The sequence below is a fragment of the Eurosta solidaginis genome, chromosome 2 (genome assembly GCF_040869045.1).
Source record: "Eurosta solidaginis isolate ZX-2024a chromosome 2, ASM4086904v1, whole genome shotgun sequence".
Lineage (NCBI taxonomy): Eukaryota > Metazoa > Arthropoda > Insecta > Diptera > Tephritidae > Eurosta > Eurosta solidaginis.
In genome coordinates this window covers 134,051,218-134,077,278 of record NC_090320.1, presented here as the reverse complement: position 1 = coordinate 134,077,278, position 26,061 = coordinate 134,051,218, and the positions used below count along the sequence as shown (strand labels likewise).

The 26,061-nt window shown below is 34.3% G+C and overlaps 1 protein-coding gene and 1 long non-coding RNA gene across 9 annotated transcripts in view; one reads left to right on the top strand and one right to left on the bottom strand.

Annotated features, from left to right (window-relative positions):
• hgo (homogentisate 1,2-dioxygenase) overlaps positions 1-26,061 on the top strand; it is a 1,123,318-nt gene that overhangs the window by 949,524 nt on the left and 147,733 nt on the right. The gene's annotated exons all lie outside the window — the stretch shown is intronic.
• The window catches only part of LOC137240239 (uncharacterized), a 31,995-nt gene continuing 8,195 nt past the window's right edge, over positions 2,262-26,061 (bottom strand). For both annotated transcript variants that reach the window (XR_010949646.1, XR_010949645.1), the window contains exons 3-4: positions 9,363-10,687; positions 2,262-5,520 (exon numbers count right to left, since the gene is read on the bottom strand). This is a non-coding gene — a long non-coding RNA (uncharacterized lncRNA). The remainder of the gene's footprint in view (positions 5,521-9,362; positions 10,688-26,061) is intronic.

Sequence of the window (26,061 nt, the reverse complement as noted above, 5' to 3'; positions counted from 1 at the left end):
ACTACCAAACCACGAACCAAAATGAAAGTGGTACATTTGGAGAGGTTAGTAGCGTTTAAATCGAGAGATTTGTCTGATCGGGACGATCAGACTTAGGTGAAGGGCAGTGTTACGAATATTAGCAAAGCTAAGGGGTGATGCCATCGTCTCTAAGCCGATGCTAAGCAGTGACGTGAATTCACATCCATAGATCAATCATTATGTATCTACATAAACGAAACAATAATTGCGTCTACACATATGTACCATGTACGTATACGAGCAGCGGAGAGTCAATACACAAATATATGCATATATCTGAGATACTCCTGAAAGTATGCAATGAGAAAAAAATCATACAATTGTAGTTACAGCTGAGAAGTTTGAGAGCTGCTGGACTAGTAGATTCTGGAAGCGCCTAGAAGATGCGAACGTTGAAATCCGAGAGTATAAAAGCCGGCAATTGTAGAGGCGCTGGAATTCAGTTTGATTTGAGATTTCGATTAAGACGCTATCTAGCGATCAAGAGCAGTATTATTTTGAATAGTAGAGTTTCATTTGAGCTACCAATCAGTTTGGTTATTAAGCAAGCTCTTCGTTGTTTGAGTGTTATTGTACTTTAATAAAGACCATTTTGCATTATTACATATTGGAGTTATTTATTCAACAGTTTAATGATTCGAACTTAGCAAAAAGGGCAAATAAGAGGATTGCAAGTAAATTCGTTACAATATAATACAGACAGTCAAGGTTTATGACAAATTTTCATTTACATTTTCTAATAAAATTCCACGTATTAGACCCACAATTTTCTATGATGAGAAAACTAAAATTTCAAAATTACAAATTCACGCGCATATCAAACATAAAAAATTTGAACTAGTTAATACTGAGATTGCTAACGAAATAACAAATCTAGACGAGTTTCTTTCGAGGTTACAATCCGAAACCGACAATCACGGTATTAATAAGATAGAATGGCCAAAAGATGATATATTAAAGTTAAAACAAAGTGGAAACAAAATATTAAAGACGTTAGAGATAATACTGACCGACCCGGTAGAGATCATAGCAACGGAAGACAAAAAACTCAAAATTATGTCAATTTATCACAACGATGCCATCTCAGGTGGACATTGCGGTGTTAAAAAGCTGTACGCAAAAGTTCATACTAAATTTTATTGGAAAAATATGACCCGAGACATTGCGAAATTTGTGAAAAATTGCCAACACTGCCTATTAAATAAAGTTAAACCAAAAACTAAAGAAAAGCTAGTGTTAACACCAACACCTTGTATCATCATGAAACGTTAGGTTCAATCGAACGAAACCATCGAGTATTTAACGAATACTTGCGCGCATACCTTAATGACACGTTGTCGGACTGGGATATTTACTTGAACTTTTTCACGTTCTTTCACAATACCACTTCGAATAAAGTTTTTGATAATAAATTTACACCGTTCGAATTAGCATTCGGTAAAAAACCCATTTTACCTAGTGAACTTCAAAAAGCAAAAGTTGATCCAATTTATGATGTAGAGAATTACGCGAAAGTGTCGAAATACCGCATGCAAAAATCACATATATTAGCGCAAGAACTTTTAAACAAACATAAAGTTCGAAATAAATATTATTATGACAAACATGCCTGTCCGTCAAAAATTTGCGTAAATGATAAGGTTCTAATACAAAAAGAACCGCGCGATAAACATGCAAGTATATATCAGGGGCCGTACGTAGTTAAAGAAATAGATGGGACGAATGTAAAAGTTTTTGATAAAGAAAAGAAAAAATGATTCAAGGTTCGATTCGAGCTCAAGGCCAGAACAATAATTTTTTTTCTAATTATTGTAATTTTTTAATTTTTCTAAATTTGAAAAATTGTATTTTGTTTTTAGAATAGTAAGTAGAAAATTTTTCAGACAACCTGCCATAGCTGCGCAGAAACAAAAACAAAAACAAAAGAAAAAATTAAAAACTTTTCACAAAAACCGTGTACAAAAAGTACAATAAATCTTTAGGCAACTCACATTTTATTTACTAATACAAGTTACAAATTTAGAATGGTAATATTTACATAATAACTTATTTTAAACGCATTTCTATACAATGTTAAAAAAAAAAACTTGTTATGTATCTAATTTACAAATAAATATAAGATGTAAACATGCGACTTAGTAGCTAAAATAAAATTCCACACAAAAGCTAAACCATAAACATATGCGATTTAATGATGAATTATATAAATCCAAAAATCTGAAATTTCAAACAAATTATATTATTTATATACATTTGCATATCAAATTATCATTATAAGTTTTGCTTAAAAAAAAAAACCGAAAAAAGTCTTTCTTACGTAACAAAGAGAGAAACACAAATAATTATATTTACATACTTAAACATAAGGCAAACATATGTTAAACTATACACTCCAGATAAATGTTGTGTTACAACGAAAATACTATATTATAATTTATAATACTTAAAACTTTACAAAATAATCTCAGTAATGAATTGAAACTGAATACTTATACCAAAATTGTATAAATATACCATAACTATATTATTTGCATATTGCAATGCAAAACTTTCAATTACATTGTACATAGACATTTAATCACCAGTAATTAAAACTTTAAACAACTTCAATAACATGTATAAGTAAATTTCATCATTAACTGAAACTACTCTACATATTAAATAAGTTTATAAATTTTTGTATAAACTAGAAGATAAGTTTTGTTTGAGTTCATAAATGTAACATTATTCAATCAAATAATGTCAGGTAAGAAGAAGCCAGCAAAAATGTATCACTCTGCCGACCTCTTCTTTCCAAAGGAAGGTGATGTAACGGCGGCCTAAACTCAAACACACCACATCAAACATGCATCAGCTGTTCATGTACGAGTTGACCGAATGCAACCCAGCGCTTGGTTGGCTCGGCAATGATAATTTGAGACTTTGCTATAAGTGGTGGTGCCTAAAAAGATAATTTTACAATATAATTTGGAAAACATTAAAGATAGATATTTAAATAAACTTTTAAATAAAGTGAAGTATTTTTAACAAGCCGATTTGTGTATTAATACCACTTTGGAGTTAAATAAAGTTTCCAATAAAGGCATGTGCAAAAATATACAAAACTGTGCGAGTTGATTCGAAAACCTAAATTGTTTATTTCTGCTAAGAAAATAATAACAATACGGGAAATTTGGTATTTTTGATGCGTTTTCACGCTTAAAAAGAACAGAGGTCAATTAGGGTCCGCGGTAAGTACCTATCCCAAGATAGCAGTTCAAGAAAATGTAGAGCCACTACGTTTTATAAGGCTTTTTTTCGGACATAGTGGAGCACGTGCACAATGACCTTTTTCACAATCTAGAATTCAATACTGTGATGTTGGTACGCCTCCAATAATTTCTTTAGGCCAATTAGTGCACTTGGCTGCCAAAAATGTTCAGATTGCGGTCCATATTTGAGAAGGATTCAATTCTTGTGTCGCCAACATCAGCTTGAACAAAATTGAGCTCACCATGACGTACAATCGATCGGACCTTAATCACAGCCGGGATCATCGCTCTATGACCTATGATTTATTTATGTAAATTGAATGGGCAAGAGCCATTTATTTGCATATACAATATAGAAAAATCAATATTTTTGTTTTTGAAATATGACATTTGAATTTACGTTGAAAAGTATGCTCATAAAAAGTCTAAATTTTTATTTTGCACTGCGTTACCGACAGTTTCCAGTGATTTAGGTTTTTTCTCTATTTAGGTAGAAATTTAGGTCAACTCGCACACACCCTTAGGCTGTCATATCTTAAATGTCAAAAGCAACGATGGTGGGTAAGACAGTTTGTGGGTAGCACCCAGTCTTCCTTTATCAAACAAAAATTTATCACATGCGACTAATTTTCCAGCACGGTCATGCAGGGGAAAACTTATGTAAAAGATTTTGTTTAAAAATAACCAAACTATTAGGCTACCGAGTCACAATTTAATAATTTATAAAGTCTAAATTAAAGTAGATGTTACAAAACCGGATAACCTGCACTCTTTTAGTAAGAACGTTTGTCGGAATTGAAACGTTATTTTCGAATGTCGTAAGCATGAAAGGTACCTATCGTTCGATCTGTTAAATCGTCCAATAAGTAGTAGTGATTGCCTATTTTTTCTTTCAGACGGCTTTTTATAAACTTTGGATCAAACTTAGTATTGAAATTTTTGGAGAAATCACTTTGAGAAAAATTGCGTCTGAAAACTTCTTGTCCCGGTTGAAAAGAAATTGGCTTTGAGCGAAGGTTGTATTGTTTGGTGTTTCGGTCATAGGCTTTTGTCATTTCGTTCTGAATGTCACTTCTCAATAAGATGGTTTTATCTGATTTTCTGATAGAAATAGTGGATTCTTCCAGTAACCCAAATCCTTTAATAAGCGGTATTGGGCCCATAGGCTGACATACTAATATCAAATAAAGCTTGTTACGTGGCTGACTCTTTGGGTGGTGAGGAGAGGCGGCAAGTAGGTATGCTTGCGATCCCAGGCTAGCTCGTCGTCTTGGGCGGGGTATTACTTGTGAGCAGAGAAGAACGTACTATGATCCGGGGTGGAGTTGCCTAACAACCGGATGCCGTTAAATATAAAATGGCTGGAGCTTGATACACTCCTACCTTGCCAAGATAAGGACTTGTAATTGAATCGCCCGATTACAAGCAAATTGGTACCGAACGATTCGGCAAAGGAGTGTTGAGAGAAGGCAACATGGAGCCGATAGTTTGGGCCTTTGATCATGCAGTAGATCCGTGTTTGACACCGTGGGGTTAAGTCTACAAAGATAGGTATTTGCGTTATAATTCACTATCGACAACCGACCTTACCCGCAGCCACATGAACATAAAGGGGTTCATACCTGCATGTGTATTGAAAGGAAAAAAAAAGCTGAAAAAGATAGAAATAGGGGTAAAACTTAGAAGTGGGAAAGCATAAGGGGAAGAAAAAGATGAAGGCCTTTCCTGTCAGGCGGAGTCTACCCTCCCTCTGCAGTGCAACTTGCACCGCACCATTGGTACTGTGCTGACTTCTGCTTACTTACAGTGCCCCCAAAGCTGACATTGCTCCACCCCCTGTCACTCAGTCATTTCCCTAATACCGACCTCCGCGTAACCATACCACGCGCAAGCGCAGCATCTACACCAAAAGTTAAAACCTGGCCGGCATTATTAAAAGCTACGTTTTCGTCCAAACATTTTTAAATTTTATTAAAAATTTAATTTTGCTTAGAACTATACCCTAGAGCTATCTATATTATAGAATGCAAAAAAAATTCAAGCAAAATATAATATAAGAGCAAACAAAGAAAAATCCAAGAAACCTGATCTCCGACCTACTGCAAATGCACAAGCAATATCCAAAATCAATTTAATACAAAGCAAAAGTAGGTCATTAAAAAAACAAGTAAGGACGGGACTGTGACTTCATACCTTTCATGAATGGGGCTGAACAATAATCTTATCCCGTTCGTAATCTCCGAATAATCTAATGTATAAGATAAGAAATATATAGTGAACAGATCTACATACCTAAACGATTTCTAAGATAAATATAATATAAAAAATAGGTAGGTACTTTGTGTGAGGATGCAAAATTTCAGGTTTTTTGTGGTCTGCGTGTAAAAACTATGACTACGAATCACGTATTTCAACAATATATGACGTAAACGTAACCATTTGATGAAATGTTATGAATTTTGAATTTTTGGGGTATATAATATATGTACCACCGATCTCAATGATTTTTTCAGACAACAATATATACTATACATGTAAGCATTTGGTGAAATTTGAAGCTTCTAGCTGTTAAAATGGGGAAGAAATTGCGCAAAGTTTCTTATTTGAACAATCGGTTGTATGATATTATATATACCACCGGGCTCTATGATTTTTTCAGACAACAATATATGCTATACACGTAAATATTTGGTGAAATTTGAACATATCTAAACGAATTTTAAGATAAATATAACATAAAAAATTTGAACATATCTAAACGATTTTTAAGATAAATATAAAATAAAAATTAGGTAGGTACTTCGTGTGAGGATGCAAAGTTCCAGGGTTTTTGTGGTCTGCGTGTAAAAACTATGACTACGAATCACGTATTTCAAAAATATGTGACGTAAACGTAACTATTTGATGAAATTTGATGAATTTTGAAGCTTCTATCCGTAAAAAAGGGGCAAAAAAATAAAGTTTATATGGGGTATATAATATATGTACCACCGATCTCTATGATTTTTTCAGACAACAATATATGCTATATACGTAAGCATTTGGTGAAATTTGAAGCTTCTAGCTGTTAAAATGGGGCAGAAATTGCGCAAAGTTTCTTATCTGAACAATCGGTTGTATGAGATATATACTATATATACCACCGATCTCAATGATTTTCTCAGACAACAATATATACTATACACGTAAGCATTTGGTGAAATTTGAAGCTTCTAGCTGTTAAAATAGGGAAGAAATTGCGCAAAGTTTCTTATCTGAACAATCGGTTGTATGAGATTATATATACCATCGGTCTCTATGATTTTTTCATACAACAATATATGCAATACACGTAAACATTTGGTGAAATTTGAACATATCTAAAAGATTTTTAAGATAAATATAAAATAAAAAATAGGTAGGTACTTTGTGTGAGGATGCAAAGTTTCAGGTTTTTTGTGGTCTGCGCGTAAAAACTATGACTACGAATCACGTATTTCAAAAATATATGACGTAAACGTAACTATTTGATGAAATTTTATGAATTTTGAAGCTTCTAGCCGTAAAAAAGGGGCAAAAAAATACAGCTTATATGGGGTATATAATATATGTACCACCGATCTCTATGATTTTTTCAGACAACAATATATACTATACACGTAAGCATTTAGTGAAATTTGAAGCTTCTAGCTGTTAAAATGGGGCAGAAATTGCGCAAAGTTTCTTGTCTGAACAATCGGTTGTATGAGATATATTCTATATATACCACCGATCTCAATGATTTTTTCAGACAACAATATATACTATACACGTAAGCATTTGGTGAAATTTGAAGCTTCTAGCTGTTAAAATGGGCCAGAAATTGCGCAAAGTTTCTTATCTGAACAATCGGTTGTGTGAGATTTATACTATATATACCACCGATCTCAATGATTTTTTCAGACAACAATATATACTATACAATTAAGCATTTGGTGAAATTTGAAGCTGCTAGCTGTTAAAATGGGGAAGAAATTGCGCAAAGTTTCTTATCTGAACAATCGGTTGTATGAGATTATATATACCACCGGTCTCTATGATTTTTTCAAACAACAATATATGCTATACACGTAAACATTTGGTGAAATTTGAACATATCTAAACGATTTTTAAGATAAATATAAAATAAAAAATAGGTAGGTACTTTGTGTGAGGAGGCAAAATTTCAGGTTTTTTGTGGTCTGCGTGTAAAAACTATGACTACGAATCACGTATTTCAAAAATATATGACGTAAGCCTAACTTTTTGATGAAATTTGATGAATTTTGAAGCTTCTATCCGTAAAAAAGGGGCAAAAATGACAGTTTATATGAAGTATATAATATATATACGACCGATCTCTATGATTTTTTCAGACAACAATTTATGCTATATACGTAAGCATTTGGTGAAATTTGAAGCTTCTAGCTGTTAAAACGGGGCAGAAATTGCGCAAAGTTTCTTATCTGAACAATCGGTTGTATGAGATATATACTATGTATACCACCGATCTCAATGATTTTTTCAGACATCAATATATGCTATACATGTAATCATTTGGTGAAATTTGAAGCTTCTAAATGTTAAAATGGGGCCGAAATCACAAAAAAAAATATATATATGCTATATATATATACTATATATACCATCATATATATATTATATATATCACCGATCTCTATGATTTTTTGACGCAACAATATATACTATATATGTAAGCAATCGGTGAAATTTGAAGCTTATAGCTGTTAAAATGGGGTAGAAATTGCGAAAAGTTCCTTATCTGAACAATCGGTTGTATGAGATATAAAATATATATACAACCGATCTCTATGATTTTTTCAGACAACAATATATGCCATATTCTAGCTGTTAAAATGGGGCTAAAATTGCGAAAATATATATATATAATATATATATATACTATATATACCACCATATATATACTATATATACCACCGATCTGTATGATGTTTTCAGACAACAATATATGCTATATATGTAAGCATTCGTTGAAATGTGAAGCCTCTAGCTCTTAAAATAGGGCAGTAATTACGTAAAGTTTCTTATCTGAACAATCGGTTGTGGGGGATATATACTATATATACGACCAATATCATCAATTTTTTCAGGCAACAATATGTTCAATATACGAAAGCATATGGTGAAGTTTGAAGCTTCAATCTGTTAAATTGAGTAAGATATTACAAAAATCCTCTTTTTCTGAAAAATCGGTTGTATGGAGGATATATGCTATAGTGGCCCGATCCGGCCGGTTCCGACAAATGTCTAATCGGACACCCAAATACACCCGCTCACGAAATTTTATCAAGATATCTCAAAAATTGAGGGATTAGTTTGGATACAAACAGACAGACGAACAGACGGACATGGCTAAATCAACTCAGCTCTTCAACCTGATTATTTCGGTATACTTAATGGTGGGTCTATCTATTTTCTTTTAAGGACTTACAATTTTGGGTTTCGTGACGAAATTAATATACCATTTCATTTTCATGAAAGGTATAAAAACATATAAAAGGTATGCAGTTATATAAAAAAGAGTATGGCGGCCACCGTGGTGTGATGGTAGCATGCTCCGCCTATCACACCCTATGCCCTGGGTTCGCACCCCGGGCAAAGCAACATCAAAATTTTAGAAATAAGGTTTTTCAATTAGAAGAAAATTTTTCTAAGCGGGGTCGCCCCTCGGCAGTGTTTGGCAAACGCTCCGGGTGTATTTCTGCCATGAAAAGCTCTCAGTGAAAACTCATCTGCCTTGCAGATGCCGTTCGGAGTCGGCATAAAACATGTAGGTCCCGTCCGGCCAATTTGTAGGGAAAATCAAGAGGAGCACGACGCAAATTGGAAGAGAAGCTCGGCCTTAGATCTCTTCGGAGGTTATCGCGCCTTACATTTATTTTTATTTTATGTAAGCAAAATGTGTGCAGGTATGAATACATGTGTGGACATAGGTAAATATGTTCGTTGTTGCTTTACTTTGCAAATTTCTACTCTATTTTTTTTCAAAATTAGGAATCTTAATCAATATATGTACATACAGACGCATATAATCATTCGAGATGCACTTACCAGTATCTCGTTCTCCAACGGGCGCCGCTGCAGTTGAGTGGTTTTGCTGAAAAATGCTGGAAAAAATACTTTTAACATGCATACATATTTACAGGCCACGCTCACAGTAGCCACCCTCAATCACTCAGCCAAGATCACTCGCTGGTTTGGTAAAGAGTGCTTTGGTAGTATCAAGACTACTAGCGTGCTGATAAAATGCAAAGATTAAAAAAAATATGAATTCTACAAAAAATGTCTTTAGTGCTGAAGGCACACAATCATGTATAATCTCGGGTTGTGAAGCTAATAAAAAGGTATGTTGGAATTAATTTTGTCACTAGTCATAAAAAAGTAAGTACAAAAAAATAAAAAAAGGCAAAAATCCAAAATTTGAAAATTTTTAGTTAGTAGTACCATAGGTAGCAGAAAAAATGTGCGAAAACAATGTGTATATGGTAGAAGATAGAGATATCAAAATATCAAGAAAAATTAAATGTCAAACTGAAGAAGAAAAATGAAAAAAGAAGAAAACGAAGAAACAAAAGGAAAAAAATGTAGGCAAAAGTACCACCATTAACTTATAAAATATGGTGTTAACGTGAAACCGAAAAATTATATATTTTCGAATGACGAACTTCTTGGCCCCGGAAATAGAATGTTCCCTTTTGCCCATTTCCTACCAACTAATTATGCCCCTTATGACAATATTTAAATAATAATTGTAATAATATAAAAAAAAATATATAAAAAACAATATTATCATCCACTGTAATGACGGAAAAGCTCCTCCCTCCGCCGGTGTTTGTTGTTGCTTGCGTTACCAAAATATGCGAACTTAGCCCAAAAATATACAAATGTTGATACCAGCTTTGTTGTGGTTGTTGCCAGTGTTTTTCTCTATTGTAGTTTCTCGTATTGTCCGCTTTGCCAAAATCGTAATGGATTTTTGGTGTATGTGGTGTCGTGGCTGTTGTTGCTGTTGTTGCTGCGGTCCAATGCCGCCGGTGAAAAATGCTATTATTGATATTACCTCTTTCTTGCATTTCTTTTGTAGTTGTGGTGTGCGCCGATAAATAAAAACGTAGTGTGGTGCTTGTGGATGCGTGGTAATTGTTGTTGGGCGGTATGTAGCCAAGATGATGTAGTTGTTGCTGGGCGGTATGTCGTCAAACTAAAGAAATATGCGATGGGCGTGGTTGGCGTTGCGCCGCCAGTCTAGTAAAGATGATGTGGTTGTTGCCGGGCTTTATGTCGCCATTATAAAACGATGATGTAGTTGTTGCCGGGCGGTATGTTGCCAAGAACCGTGCCCAATGGGTATTCTCCAAACCAAACTAAATTGTGTCCTGAAATTAAATATAACAGAAACAAATTAAATATAACAGAAAATCTATTTAATGTAATTAATTTAATTTTAATTTAATTAATTAATTATGTCTGCATAGTCATATACCCATCTTCGTGTATATGTTCATTAGGGTGCGCCTTATTTTTTGACTTTGAACTATGGGGCATAACACCCCCCCAAAAGTTGCATTAGAGTATAATATTATGTTCTACAAAAAATTTTGGCGATTGGATTATGGGAAGACGTGGCGCAACGAGTGTTAAGTTTGCAAGATTCATAAAATTTTTTTTAAAATCACAATATCTTCAGTACTATTGACCCGATTTTCAAAACTTTTTTTGCATTGGATAGGTAATTGAATTGCATTTCATTTGAGGTACCACTGCTGTGGGTGCAAAACCGCGTATGTGCAATGTAGTTCATCCTTCTGCGAAGTTGCATTAGAGTATAATATTATGTTCTGCAAAAAATTTTGGCCATTGGATAATGGGAAGACGTGGCGCAACGAGGGTTAAGTTTGCAAGATTCATAAAAATTGCAATATAAACCAATAATACTACAGTGGTAATTTTGTGAGTGATTTTATTTCTAAAATTTATAAGAAAAGGTATTTGCATTTTGAAAGAGAATAGCGAGTTTAATAAATTTATTTTGTTCATAAATTTTTTTATACATATAGGCATTTACACATAGTACATTAATGCTATTATTGCAAAAGTGTCGACTTTTTTGCGTCAGGGTAAAGTTTCCTATAAGCAGCTACATTTTGAACAATAAATTGCTTTTCTTCCTCATTTTTTGAAAGTACGTTATTAAAATCTTCCATAAGCTTTAATGCTCTTTCTGCCGTATCATTAACAACATTTATTTTATTAACTATGTTTAATCCGATATTGTAAGACGACTCATCTTTCCATTCTACAGGATTTTTTGCTAAAAAATCTGTTGGTATACCGAATCTTTTAAAGAAAGTTTTGGTTTTTTGTGAAATGAAGTCTTCAATACTTTTTTCGGAATATAGGCTATAATCCTGTGAAGGTACTATCAACTTGTTTTCCTCGGTATCGTTAACATTTTTCAAGGCGGTCACCATACGTTTTTTTTATGTCATTGTTGATTTGTGGGTCGTACCACCAAGAAAAACTACAACTAGCTGGAGTAATTCTTTATAATCCTCTCGTGGTTGATTTTCATTGAGATTCTGCAAGCCGAATTCTATAATTTCTGATGCATCCACAAGTGTATCTTTCACATAGTTATCCTCAACACCACATTTGAAATTCATTTGATTTATTTTCTGCCAACTCTGTTTAAATCTGTGAAATATTTGAACACCATGACCAGAAGACACTTGCATTTTTTGTTCAAACATGCTCCGCAAAATTATTTCCAGAATGTGATGTCGGCAGGGTAAATATAAAAGGTCTCTCTCTAATTTTTGCTCTAAAATTATACACGCCCCTTGTAAAAGTCCCATATTGGACGCTGTAGTATCGCAGCAGAGGGCTTGCACTTTTTCAAGAAGGCCCCATTCGCTGAGCAAGTTGTATATGGCTGACGCTTGTTGCTTTCCCGTGCCTGCAGAAATAGATGGGATTCCAAGCAATTGTTCAGTACCATTGAATGATATCACTACCGGTAGCCGATCAACGTTCTCTGAGTTGATCAAAGATGGTAAAATTTTACCATCCCAATGAACCACCACTGCAGTTATTTCCTGGTTTTTGAAGGCGCGATAAATTTTTTGGGCGGATTCAACTCGATATCGAAAACGACATCGTCGAAGGGAGGTTCCGTTTATAATAAGGTCGTTAGCGTCATGTTTTAAAGCTTTAGCAGTTGCTATTAGTATTCGTACCGCATCACGATCACTTACTTTGCATTTATCCAGAACTGTGACAAGCTCGGGTGTAAAAAAGTTGATTCGCGCCCGAATTTTCTTTACATTACTGGGACCCGGCAAATCGTCGAAATCTTTGGATAAGTCTTCATCATCTTGCTCATTTTCACTACTTTCATCTTCAGTTAACGTGCATTCGGGATTTTTATACTCGCCTATTAAACAACAAAACAAAAAGAAAAAAATGTATACTTTTTGCAACACACTTGACACAAACAATAAAAACATGGTGAAACTAAAATTTTTACGCTAAACAACGTCAAACTCGAACCGTATTACATTATATATCTTACCATGGATGTTATATTCGGCGCTTTTACGTTTTCCTACAGCTTCGGGAAGGAGTGTCCTCTTTTCTTTTTCCAACAAGACGCGATCTGGACCAATCATTGAACCGGGTCTCCCTTCCTGCCTTTGGCTTAGAAGAAATAATTTATCTTCCTCAATCGTAATTAGTTGTAGGGCATCAGCGTGGGCAATGTCAAAAAGGTTATTAAAAGTTGCAACAAAATTTTGCTCCCGATTTTCCTGCATTGTTGTCCGGCGATTAGAGCTCTTCAGCAACCCCTTCCTTTCCTGATACAAGCCTTCAAGGTTTAAAACACTTTTGTCCAAATTCTTCGTTGGTATTCGTGCTTTAGCCCAAAAAACTTCCACTTCTTTAATAACGAGGTAAGCAGCACCACGGAGACTTAATTTTACTTTACGAAGGTTATAAAAAAGCAAACGAAAAACTTGTTCGTTGGATGGCAACTTAGCACCGACAATTTGGCTTTCATCATAGTCAAGGAGATATAACTTTTCTTGTGTCCTGGTTTGCATTTTTAACTTAATTTAATTTAATTGTCTTATTTAAATTACACGAGGTAGCACACTTTAAACTTCTTGATAAACTAAATAATTATCACGTCTGTATAAGTCAAGTTTGCAGCTCCAAAGTGATTTTTGGTACATTTTTTGATCTCTTTGGTACCCAATTTTTGATCTCTTTGGACACTTTGGAGCTTGCACTAATTTTAAACACTTTTTAGTTTTTATTTTTATTAAACACTTTATCACTTATTTCACTACTGCTTAAATGCCTACATTTTGGCCGCGCTTAAGTAGTTTTTTACCGACGACCTGTTCAGGTGTTTCGCGACACGATTTGGCTTCGGCTAAACCAAAGTTCGGCACGGATAAAAAGTACTTAAGCGTGGTGTCGAATTGGTAGCAGATTAGTTGCAAGCTGCCAGCCACCGCTGTGCGAGCTACATACATGTAGGTTCGTGTGTCAATGCAATGCCTGCATATGGCTCCTGATTATGAATATTTATGTATGTCTGGGTATGTATTATGTATACTCTAATTCAACTTCGCAGAAGGATGTACTACGCAGAAGGACTTGGCATGGCGTAGCCTAGGGTTGTTTTTAAAATAAAATTTGAAATTTTGCACATACACGGTTTTGCACCCACAGCAGTGGTACCTCAAATGAAAGGTAATTCAATTACCTATCCAAAGCAAAAAAGTTTTGAAAATCGGTTCAATAATACTGAAGATATTGTGATTTTAAATTTTTTATGAATCTTGCAAACTTAACCCTCGTTGCGCCACGTCTTCCCATTATCCAATCGCCAAAATTTTTTGCAGAACATAATATTATACTCGAATGCAACTTTGGGGGGGGGGGGGGGGTGTTATGCCCTGTACGCTATATTTTTTTCTCCCATATAGCTAAGGCGCACCCTAATGTTCATATAAGTTTTCTTTTGGCTCGCTTGGGAGATAGGCCAGGTGGAAAACCCAGCTCCCGTCAAGCATGCCAGGACCAAAAAAACACAAAACTGGACATGACCTTACCTCTCGTAAAATATGCTTGCTATGCTTTTTCACTTACGTTTAAAAGCGCGCTTCAATTTTGGCTATCACTACTCACTTGCACTTGACTTATATTGGGTACTGTTGAAACAAGACTTTGGCCCATTGACTAATTTTTCCCCTTCTTATACCCACCGCCGTGGTAAGGAACGTTACCCAGAAACGGAAAGTTTTTACCATTAGATGCCAAACTTTATTTTCGGCTTTCCCCTATTTTTCATCTACACGTGCATACAATCATGCACTCATACATTCACACGCTTACCGCTCCACCAAACCAACACCTACACACCAGTGCACGGACTTTACCACTTCATTGGTAGATCTACCAACTTTTTAGCCCATTTTTATTTCCTACCACTTCTACCACCGAAGCGCAAAAATCTACCAAAATTTGCCTTTGTAAGGAAGTTAAGAAACGATTCAATTTCAAAGACCAAAAATTACACCTTTTTGGAATATTTTGACGCAAAAAATATTCAATCTAGTCAAATGACAACGATTGTTCCCTTACTTAAAGCTTTTCCATTTCACAAGACTTCCGTGGAAATTCTTAACAAGGAATGCCGATCAGTAATTTTATATGATAAGGAAAAACTAGAAAAGATATTTTCCGACGATATTCTTAAAGGATGGATAAAATTGGGAACTGAAGAGAGTCTCATAGAAGAAAATCTGAGTGAACAAATATGCTCCTTAGCAATATTACCTCACAATAGTGCATCCGCAGAAAGGTCGTTCTCTATAATGAACGACATAAAAACCGCCAAGCGTAATGGACTAAAAATTTCAAGCATTTCCAATCAAATATTAATAAAAGAGTATTGTATCGGACGGGCTTTATTTCAGCCACCAATTGAATTATTAAGATTTTATAAAAAATTTGAATATGTAGAAGGTGATTTTGTTCCTTGTATTTATTAACACCCATATGGCACTAGACTTTTCTTTTGTTTTTTCTGACAATTCTTTATTGTTGAGAACTCGGTTTTTATTTTGAAAAATTTGTGCTCAAATTCAAATAAGAAATAAATTTGTTTATGAAAGAAATGTAGTAGTCAGTAGTTTTTATGAATAATTTTGAACGAAAGTAAAAAAAGTTTTAAATAAACGATAACATGCCAAAGTCGGTTATTTTGTGGCAAAAAAATACTCGTACATTGGAAAATTGTTGTTGTAATTAGACCTATCGGTAAAGTTTCCTCAGTATTTCAAGCTCAAAATACAGGAAAAAGCAAGTATCATATAGTCAAAAGCTATGTACATAGTATGTGTATACAAATTTACATGATTTTTTTTATTTTGTTTACATGTTCTTTTTAAGTGTTCTTTCCGTGAAATGTGCTTTATTTGTTTTACAATAAAATATGAATTGTTTTGTACAAATATAAATTGTATCTATTGTTTTCTTTGAAAAATAAATATACCAACTTCTACCACTATTTTAATTTTTCGCCTACCAACATTCTCTTTTTAAAGGTCCGTGCACTGATTCACACGCTCATAGCCTTGTACTAACACACATCCACATATACACCAGAACCAAACAAACACACTGGTGCATAGCTTTCGTCAATGCTGCTAGACTGTTAGCAACATGGTGACTGCTGGTAACAATATGATGCAAATGCACAACATCTTGCTTCCGCTGCAACATTGTGTTCACTATAGCTACAATGTTGTCAATACGCGATGTCATTAGGTTAGCGGCAACAATGCGGCTAAGGCACGGGCCTGGACATAAAACACATAAACACATAGACACATATACACGCTACCACTCATTCAAGCCAGTATGGAGACAGGTTGTCGTTACAAGCTTCATACGGGAAGCAGTTAATTGAATTATGGATGGAGTTTCTAAGAGCTTGGTCGTTTTTGATGTAGGCACGTATACCTGCAATCGGCGAACGATTAACGCATTCGGATGCATTGTTTGAGGGGAATACAATGCGGTTTAACCGTCCTGTGCATAGATGGGTACACGGGTACCTTTTGCATATTCAAAAGCAATTTTTAAATAATCTACAAATAGAAACGAGTTAAAATTGTGTGGCATTGTATGGAAATAAGTTTTCAACAAAAAGGAGAGACAGTTTTTTCAAATATACTTTCATAAAGATGTTTTTTTAATAAATCAGTTTTTTATTACTAAAATTAGTTTTTTATTACTAGTTCTCATGGCTGGGATATCCAGGTACCACTCGTAGTTCTCACGTTTTTACGTAATCTACAAATAGAAACAAGTTAAAAATTTGTGGCATCCTATGGGAATAAGTTTTCTATAAAAAGGAGAGAAAATTTTTTCAAATATACTTTCATAAAGATGGTTTTTTTATAAATATATTTTTTTTTTTACTAAAATTAGTTTTTTATTACTAGTTCTCATGGCTGGGATACCCAGGTACCACTAGTAGTTCTCACGTATGAACAGCCTTGTGGTACCCGTGTACCCAGCCATGCGAACTAAAAAGAAAAATTATTCATGAACAGGACGGTTAAACATGCTTAATTCCATATTCCGCTAACAAGTCGTTGAACTTTGTAGATTTAATTTAATAATTTGGGAAAAATTTAAACAACGTGACATCAGGACGGACAAGGCGACAGCTGTTTCGATTATACCTTGTAAATCTCTTCAAAGCCTTTTCTCCCGGGAGTGGGAGTCGAACTCGCACTCCTACGATAGTTGAAATGGTTGTAAACGCATTCAGCTAGATTTAAATTGTGTACCATTGTCACTAAATAAAGTTTCCAGTACTCCCAAAGAATGGAATATTTCCTTTAAGAGAAATTGTCTAATAGGAAAAGACGTAAAAGTGGACGTTGAAGTGGTCCACGACAATCAAAAGGCCCATATTTCCTTTCCTACTTCTTGGATATGGACCAAGCAAATCGACGTACAGTCTCTGAAATGGGCGGAGAGAAATAGCTTGACTTCCCATTGGCGGTCGTAAAGTGCTATTAGTGGCCTTAGTCTCTTTGCACGTTTCACAGTTTCTAACATACTCTCTCACTTGTTCCACTAACCCTGGGCAAACTAAATACCTTCGTATATGTTTGATAGTTTTACTCATTCCTCTATGGGCAGACTTTGCTGTCGAAGCAACCAAAGTAGGCTCCAATGGTCCGTGATGACTACAAACTCTTGTAGCTCGAGGTAACATCGAAACCGCTATCTCTGTACCGCTATAATTTCTCTGTGAGGTATTTAATTTTTTCGGCACGTACGCGACTGGTTTTTCCAAGCCATCTTCCGATATTTGCACTAACACCGCACCTATTCCAAAATCGCTAGCATTACAATGACGGTAAAACTTTCTCGAAAATCTGGAATTTGTAGAATCGGAGCCGAGGTAAGCAAAGTCTTAAGCTTCTCAAATGCCACTTGCGCCTCCGCTGTCCACACGAATTTTTTCTTCATTGATAACACCTCTGTTACGTGACATCGCCAAAGTTTTCTATAAACCTTCTTGAATAACTGGCCTCTCTTCGCTACACTCACACTAAATAAAAAGGTTTATGTTTAGTTTTTATCTTTTCTTCAAACGTTCTAATATTTAATGTTGTGTTCACTTCTTTAACACGATAGAAATTGACTTAATAAGTATGTTTTAATTTTGTTAAAAGCTTTAACTTTAGATTTTAAATAAACTCAAAGTAAATATATATAAAAGTATAGAATATAAATATACAAAGGAGCGTCCGCGGTTGCTGGTTGTTAGAACTTGACTGCAGTTTGCCATATATTATTGACGATGGTAGCAAAAATTTTTGAATATAAAGATATTGCATGCGCGAACTTCGGTGGAAATCAGCGGAGCGTAACAAAATTCTAGTAGGTCACTTTCACCACACCAAAAACTTTAACATAATTTAAGCACAGAAGTACACTGATTGGAGTTTTAGTGAGTAAAAGTTAAAATTCTGAACACATTAGCTGAATAAAAAGTGTACAAATAATTATTAAATAACAAATACAGACAGTGGTAGTTTAACAAATTCTGCTGTGGTAAGTGGTGAATGTGACCTACTAGAATTTTGTGAAGCTTGCCTCACACGATTTTTCGTCTATGCAATGTCTCTATATTATATCGTTTCTGATGGTAGTGTATGCGCGTGACCGTCTAAATACTGAAGGAGGCGGCTTAAACATCCTGCCCGCTCTGCGGGGAGGTGCTTGTAAGCACCATCTGCAGTTCCTGCAAGGCGCGGATGGTGGTATTTGGGCGCTGCACAGTGGCGCCTTTTGAGTTTTTTCTTTGCAAAAATCATAACTTTTGAACCAATGAAGATATTTTAAAAATTGAAAATGCAAATGAAAGCTGATTATTTTTAGTTTTAGTGTGTGAAAGCTCAAAATATCACAGATAAAGGGTGCTTCAAAAAAATTCGTCAAACTCGAAAACTTTTAGAAAAATGCAAAAACAAAATGTTTTTAGTAAAAAATAAAAAAAAATAAAATGAGATTTGTCTTATAATGACGTATTTAAGCATTAAATAAGATAAACTAATGATTTTGATAAGATAGCGTGGCACTTCCCACTTATGATAAAAAGTTGTATCTAAGTAGTCACGTAATCAATAACTAACAAAATCGATAGACGTTTTTTTAAATGGCAATACTCTTATAAAACTCAAATGTCCGTTTGTGGTGCCACAATAACAAGGTGCTTCAAAATTCATCGTTAAATTTTACATGTTTGTTTTTTAATTTACAAGCCAAATATTTATTTTATTAATAACTAAAAGTTATTGAAAGTGGTTCAATGAAATTTTATTTGAGCTCAAGATTAAACAGCCAACGAATTTTGGAAAAGGGGAGTGGCACTGCCCATTTATGCTAAAACGTTTGATCTTAGTAACCGCTTTACCAATTTGTACCAAACTCGATAGACGTATTGATTTCTATAAAAATTTAATACTCGTTTGAAGGCGAAATGCCTAAGCTTTAAAATAAATTTGATAAACTTTAGAGAAATGCTATAACGAAAAGTATATATTTATAAATTACTAAATTAATTAATTCTTTTATTTGAAATAAAAAATTAATTACTTTTATTCTATTACAGCCTTTATTTTGTAAATTTTTATAAAAACTTTTTCCGAGCTCTAGACCATGTAAATTGAAACACCAAAAGTGCTTATTTTACATATAAATTGTATATTTGTCAAATTTGTTTTGATCGGTATTTCGATTTCATACTGAAATCATCTTCAGGACTGAAAGGCATATAAAAACAAAAACATGTTAACACATAAAACATAACAACATTCCATAATTTTGAACTTACACTCTTGAGTGCACCTGATCGACTAATTTAACAAATCTTAAAATAATCAAGTAAAAGGGAAAATAATAAACAAAAAAGGTAAACATCTAAAGAACCGTGATTATCATAAACAACAATACGTTAAATAACAAGCAATAAGTAGCGCTCAGCACATTAGAGTTGGGACAGCATGTTTGTGACGACACTCTTCTCACGAGAAATTGTGGTTGTTGTAATCAATCGACGATAGGTTGCCACGCAGCCTTCTACATCGGCCTTAAAATTTATTCTTTGATTTCTTGGTGTATTTATAATATGAAGCATTTCTAATGCGTATCTTTTGTTGTAGTGCCTCTCTTGTTGAATTACTTCTACGTTGTTTAAATCTGGAGAGTGCTCGGTTACTCTGCAATGTTGTGTCAAAGCTGTTTTATTATCATTAGCGTGGTCCCGATTTTTGATATTTGATTTACGCGCGGAAATCCTTGTCTTTAATTTTGATTTTGTAGTCCCGACATATACTTTATTGCATACGTGGGACCCATCGCCGTTACATGGTATTTGGTATATTACGTCAGATTTCTCGTATTTTTCGATTTTGTCCTTTGTGTTTCTAAAAATTTGCTGTACGGTATTGTTGTAAGTGAAGGCCATTTGGAATTTTTCGTGGTCATACATATTGGATTGTTTTAGCCCTTTGGACAGTCCAGGGACATATACGGACGTTTTATATATTTTATTTCTATTATTGTTTATTCGATTGGTACTTGATTTTTAAAAATAATCGCGGATATAACCTTTTATAGGATATATCGGAAAGTCGTTGTTTTTAAGTATTTTTACAATAATTTCTATATTTTTATTATGGTATATTTCATCACTGTGGTCAGCACTCTTTGAATAAAATTTTTTACTGTGTTTACTATAGTTGATTTGCTGTGTTTTGAGTGGAAATTAATCAATCTGCCTTCCGTAGTTATATGGTCTTCCCAAGATCCTTAAGGAAGACGTGCCCCTGCGTCCTATATGTTCGTCTGTCAACTTCCCGTCTTATAGGTTATGCCAATATGTTGTTAATGTCCTCAAAAACCTAACCAAAACTTCGAAGTACAATGTCAGAGATTCGGTAGAATTCAAAAACAAGGTAAAAGATACTTATATAGATGACGATGAATGTCTGATTTCATTCGATGTGGTTTCCTTGTTTCCCAGCATTCCAGTCGACCATGCTTTGAATATTATAGCATCTAAATGGAACCAATTAAAAGCCCATACCAGTATTAGCAAAGAATTGTTTTTGGAAATTGTGAAATTTTGCATTAAAGGAAACCGATATTTCAAATCAAATAATAAAATATATGAACAACGGTCGGAAATGCCAATGGGGTCACCAGCATCACCTATCATTGCAGACTTAGTAATGGAAGAATTGCTGAGTAAATTCGAGGAAGACTCTCCTATAAACCCCGCTTTTTTATCTAAATACGTCGACGATCTGTGCACCATCGTAAAAATTGATGCTGTAGAGGATATGCTGACGAACTTGAACAGTTATAACAAATCAATAAAGTTTATCCATTAAATTTGAAAAGGATGGCCAGTTACCATTTTTAGACACTTTGGTGATAAGAAAATACAAAAAACTTTACTTTGACTGGTATAAAAAGCCCACATCGTCAGGCAGATTGATTAATTTCCACTCAAAACACAGCAAATCGACTATAGTAAACACAGCAAAAAATTTTATTCGAAGAGTGCTGACCACCAGTGATGAAATATACCATAACAAAAATATAGAAATTATTGTAAAAATACTTAAAAACAACGACTTTCCGATATATCTTATAAAAGGTTATATCCGTGATTATTTTGAAAAATCAAGTACCAATCGAATAAACAATAATAGAAATAAAATATATAAAACGTCCGTATATGTCCCTGGACTGTCCAACAGGCTAAAACATTCCAATATGTATGACCACGAAAAATTCCAAACGGCCTTCACTTATAACAATACCGTACAACAAATTTTTAGCAACACAAAGGACAAAATCGAAAAATACGAGAAATCTGACGTAATATACCAAATACCATGTAACGGCGACGGGTCCCACGTATGCAATAAAGTATATGTCGGACTAAAAAATCAAAATTAAAGACAAGGATTTCCGCGCATAAATCAAATATCAAAAATCGGGACCACGCTAATGATAATAAAACAGCTTTGACAAAACATTGCAGAGTAACCGGGCACTCTCCAGATTTAAACAACGTAGCAGTAATTCAACAAGAGAAGCACTACAACAAAAGATACACATTAGAAATGCTTCATATTATCAATACACCAAGAGATCAAAGAATAAATTTAGGGCCGATGTAGAAGGCTGCGCGGCAGCCTATCGTCGATTGATTACAACAACCACAATTTCTCGTGAGAAGAGTGTCGTCACAAACATTCTGTCCCAACTCTAATGTGCTGAGCGCCACTTACTGCTTGTTATTTAACGTATTGTTGTTTATGTAAAAATTTGTTTATAATTACGGTTCTTTAGATGTTTACCTTTTTTGTTTATCATTTTCCCTTTTACTTGATTATTTTAAGATTTGTTAAATTAGTCGATCAGGTGAACTCAAAAGTGTAAGTTGAAAATTATGGAATGTGTTTATGTTTTATGTGTTAACATGTTTTTGTTTTTATATGCCTTTCAGTCCTGAAAATGATTTCAGTATGAAATCGAAATATCGATCAAAATAAATTTGACAAATATACAATTTATATGTAAAATAAGCACTTTTGTTGTTTCAATTTACATGGTCTAGAGCTCGGAAAAAGTTTTTATAAAAATTTAAAAAATTTATTTGTACATATCTTATCTATCTTATATAGATATCTAATTTATAATAAAGTAACAAAATTGATTAGTAAATCTGTTTTTCATTGTTGTGATAAGAAATGAGAAACTTATTTTATCTTAACATAGTCATCGTCACTGGAACATATATCTAACAAAGCAACCATTTCTGAACTATACGCATCTGTAAGATCTTTTTGTGTTCTTACATACCTCATAGATGATATGACTGGATCAGAAGAGATAGGTAACGTGTTGAAAAGGTCTTCCTTTTGTCTAACTCGTGATACTTTGCAGGTGTTCATACATCTATATCTTTTGTAGTCCGTGTTCTTAGATTCTTGAGTTTCTTCAGACAATTCTCCTAATGGTAAGCACTGGTACTCTTTTAAATCTTTTCCATGTGCTAAAATTTTATGTGCCGTTGGTGTAGGTTTATTCTCAGGATACTTTTGATGCAGCATCTCTGTAGTTTTAGATGCATATTCTCCATCACAGCCCCACTTAGTTATCAAGGCTAGCTCCTTTGGCAGTGATTTCAACTTTTCATCAGTAAAAATTTTGAAGGAGTCATGTAGACGTATTATCCATTAGGTTTTGTAGCTCAATTTCAGCTGATACTTCGGTTATTTTGGGATTTAGAGGAACTGCTTCTTTTTTGGCTAGAGTAATTTTTTTGTATCCAGGTAAAATATCGGCATTACGTTGCAGTAATGACTTACGCAATATAATATATTTTTCTTCATTAAACCGAGATCTATAAACAGCGCTGAAGCTTCTTCGGGAGTGTATTTCCTAGGTAGTGCATTTGGTGGTGTGGGAATGCTGTTTTTGATCGTCATCAGTCGCACTGGACTTTCTACCGCAACTGCTTCTATTATATGAGACTTCACGTTTTCTTCATCTTTTTTATATTTAATAGCCAGTGCTTCTGAAAGATGAGTCGTGGCCATAGCTTTTGTGGTATCAGGCAGCTTCCTTTTCCTTGCGTAGGTAGAACACTCTTCTATGGGTTTTGTTGGTCTCCCTCTAGTTCTATTGGTTGACGTGCTAAGCGTTTCTTCGTCCAAAAAACTTTGTCAGCTAGCCACTTTTCATGTTTACTTAGAAATTTTGAATTGTTACGATAGACGTCGTTCCATTTTCTTTCTATCATAATGTATTGTAAACCAATTTTTTCTTCCAGGCCTTCCTTTTCTTTGATGCTTGTTTCACTAGCTAATTTTCTCATAATAACCTCAACGAAGTCCCGTCTTGACTTTGTAGATTTAAACACCGCAAATAGTTTAGAGTTTTCTAGATACATATTAGAATTGGCTTCGAGTGTATCTGACTAAATATTAAACTGTGAACTATATTTAAAAATACTATTCACTTTATTTAAGTAAACAGAATACTTAGTTCCTTAATCTCCAAAAGATGAATGATAATATGCATTGTATGATGGATAGCTTTATATACCTACTCAAATTATTAAAATTAATTTCAGGTATACAATTCGTAACTAAAAAAAACGTATGTTATTAACAAGTTCCAATAACAAAAACGACCTTACGGCCGTACTGAATTATATATACCTGCTCAGGTGCGTATTTATGCCCAAGGTTGTTTAACTTTTTTTGATGTAAAAAGTGAAGTTGCAGCTGGACGCAGGTAGACTTTATGAATTTAGGTAACTGAATATTTCACAAATAAACACTGTTAATTTGACAGAGCACATATTTTAAAATTTTTTTATTTTTTCCATCAAAGTTTTAAAAAGGGCCTAAAAATAGGCATTTCGAAAAACAGGTATATCCGCCAACTTTTACCAAAAAAAAAACAATTTTTTTTTGTTTCAATCCTGAATTAAATTATCTTTAATAGCTATACAAGAAAACGACAACCGGCCGCCCTCTTTACTCACAAAACCATTTTAAATACAACGAAAACGAAGAAAAATTTAAAATTTTTCCCAATGTTGAAAATTGATCAACTTTGAGCGGCTCTACCTGGTAAACTATAATTTTCTGTGAAAAAAACGTTCTATATTCTTAATCCCAGGAAAATTCTCTATTATAAACGTGCATTAGATTTAGCGAACGCTTTCATTATTTTTTTTTTGATTTTTGCCATGCTTTAACGGCAGAGGCGCCACTGTGCGCTGGTTAATATCCGGCTCGAAAGACCATGAATAATTGGCCCCTCTTCGCTACACTCACACTAAATAAAAAGGTTTAAGTTTAGTTTTTATCTTTTCTTCAAACGATATAATATTTAATGTTATGTTCAATTCTTTAACACGATAGAAATTGACTTAATAAGTGTGTTTCAATTTTGTTAAAAGCTTTAGTTTAGACTTGAAATAAACTCAAAGTGAATATATATAAAAGTATAGAATATATTGTTACGAATATTAGCAAAACTAAGGGGTGCTGCTATCTCTAAGCCGATGCTAAGCAGTGACGTAAATTCACATCCAAAAATCAATCATTATGTATCTACATAAACGAAACAATAATTGCGTCTACACATATGTACCATGTACGTATGCGAGCAGCGGAGAGTCAATGCACAAACACATGCATATATCTGAGATACTCCTATGAGTATGCAATGAGAAAAACTATAAAATTGTGCAATTGTAGTAACAGCTGAGAAGTTTGAGAGCTGCTGGACTAGTAGATTCTGGAAGCACCTAGAAGATGTATAAAATTGTCCAATTGTAGTTACAGCTGAGAAGTTTGAGAGCTGCTGGACTAGTAGATTCTGGAAGCGCCTAGAAGATGCGAAGGTTGAAATCAAAGAGTATAAAAGGCGACAATTATAGAGGCGCTGGAATTCAGTTTGATTTGAGTTGTCAAGCAGTTTGGTTATTAAGCAAGCTATTCGTTGCACAGTTTGAGTGTTATTGTGAAGTACTTTAATAAAGGCAATTTTGCATTATTACAAATTGCAAATTGGAGTTTTTTATTCAACAGTTTAGTGATTTGAACTTAGCAGAGGATTGCAAATAAGAGGATTTGCAAGTAAATTCGTTACAATTGGTGTCAGAAGAGGAATTGTTGAACAAATTCCAAAGGACAACAAGGAAATGGCAAAATTCAGTGAATTGAAGATCCAGCAACTGAAGAAGGAGTTGGAGAGCCGTGGATTGAATACAAGCGGCGTTAAACTGGAACTTCAGGCACGGCTACGAGAGGCAATGGAAGCAGAAGGAATTGATGTGGACGAGTCTGTCTTTTACCCTGATGGGGACGAGACAACAACAAAAATTTAAGAGAAAAACGAAACATCGCAGACAGTTACGAGCACAGACTTGAACATGATATTGGCTGCAATAACTGCTCAAACATCGACAGTGGCATCTCAGCTGGAATCGCAGGAGACACGTTTAACATCCAAGATGGAAGCACAAGAGACGCGTATTTCAGAAATGTCGACACAGATTACATCGAAGATTGAAGCACAGGGAACATAAGTTTCTTCACAACTGGAAGAACAGAAG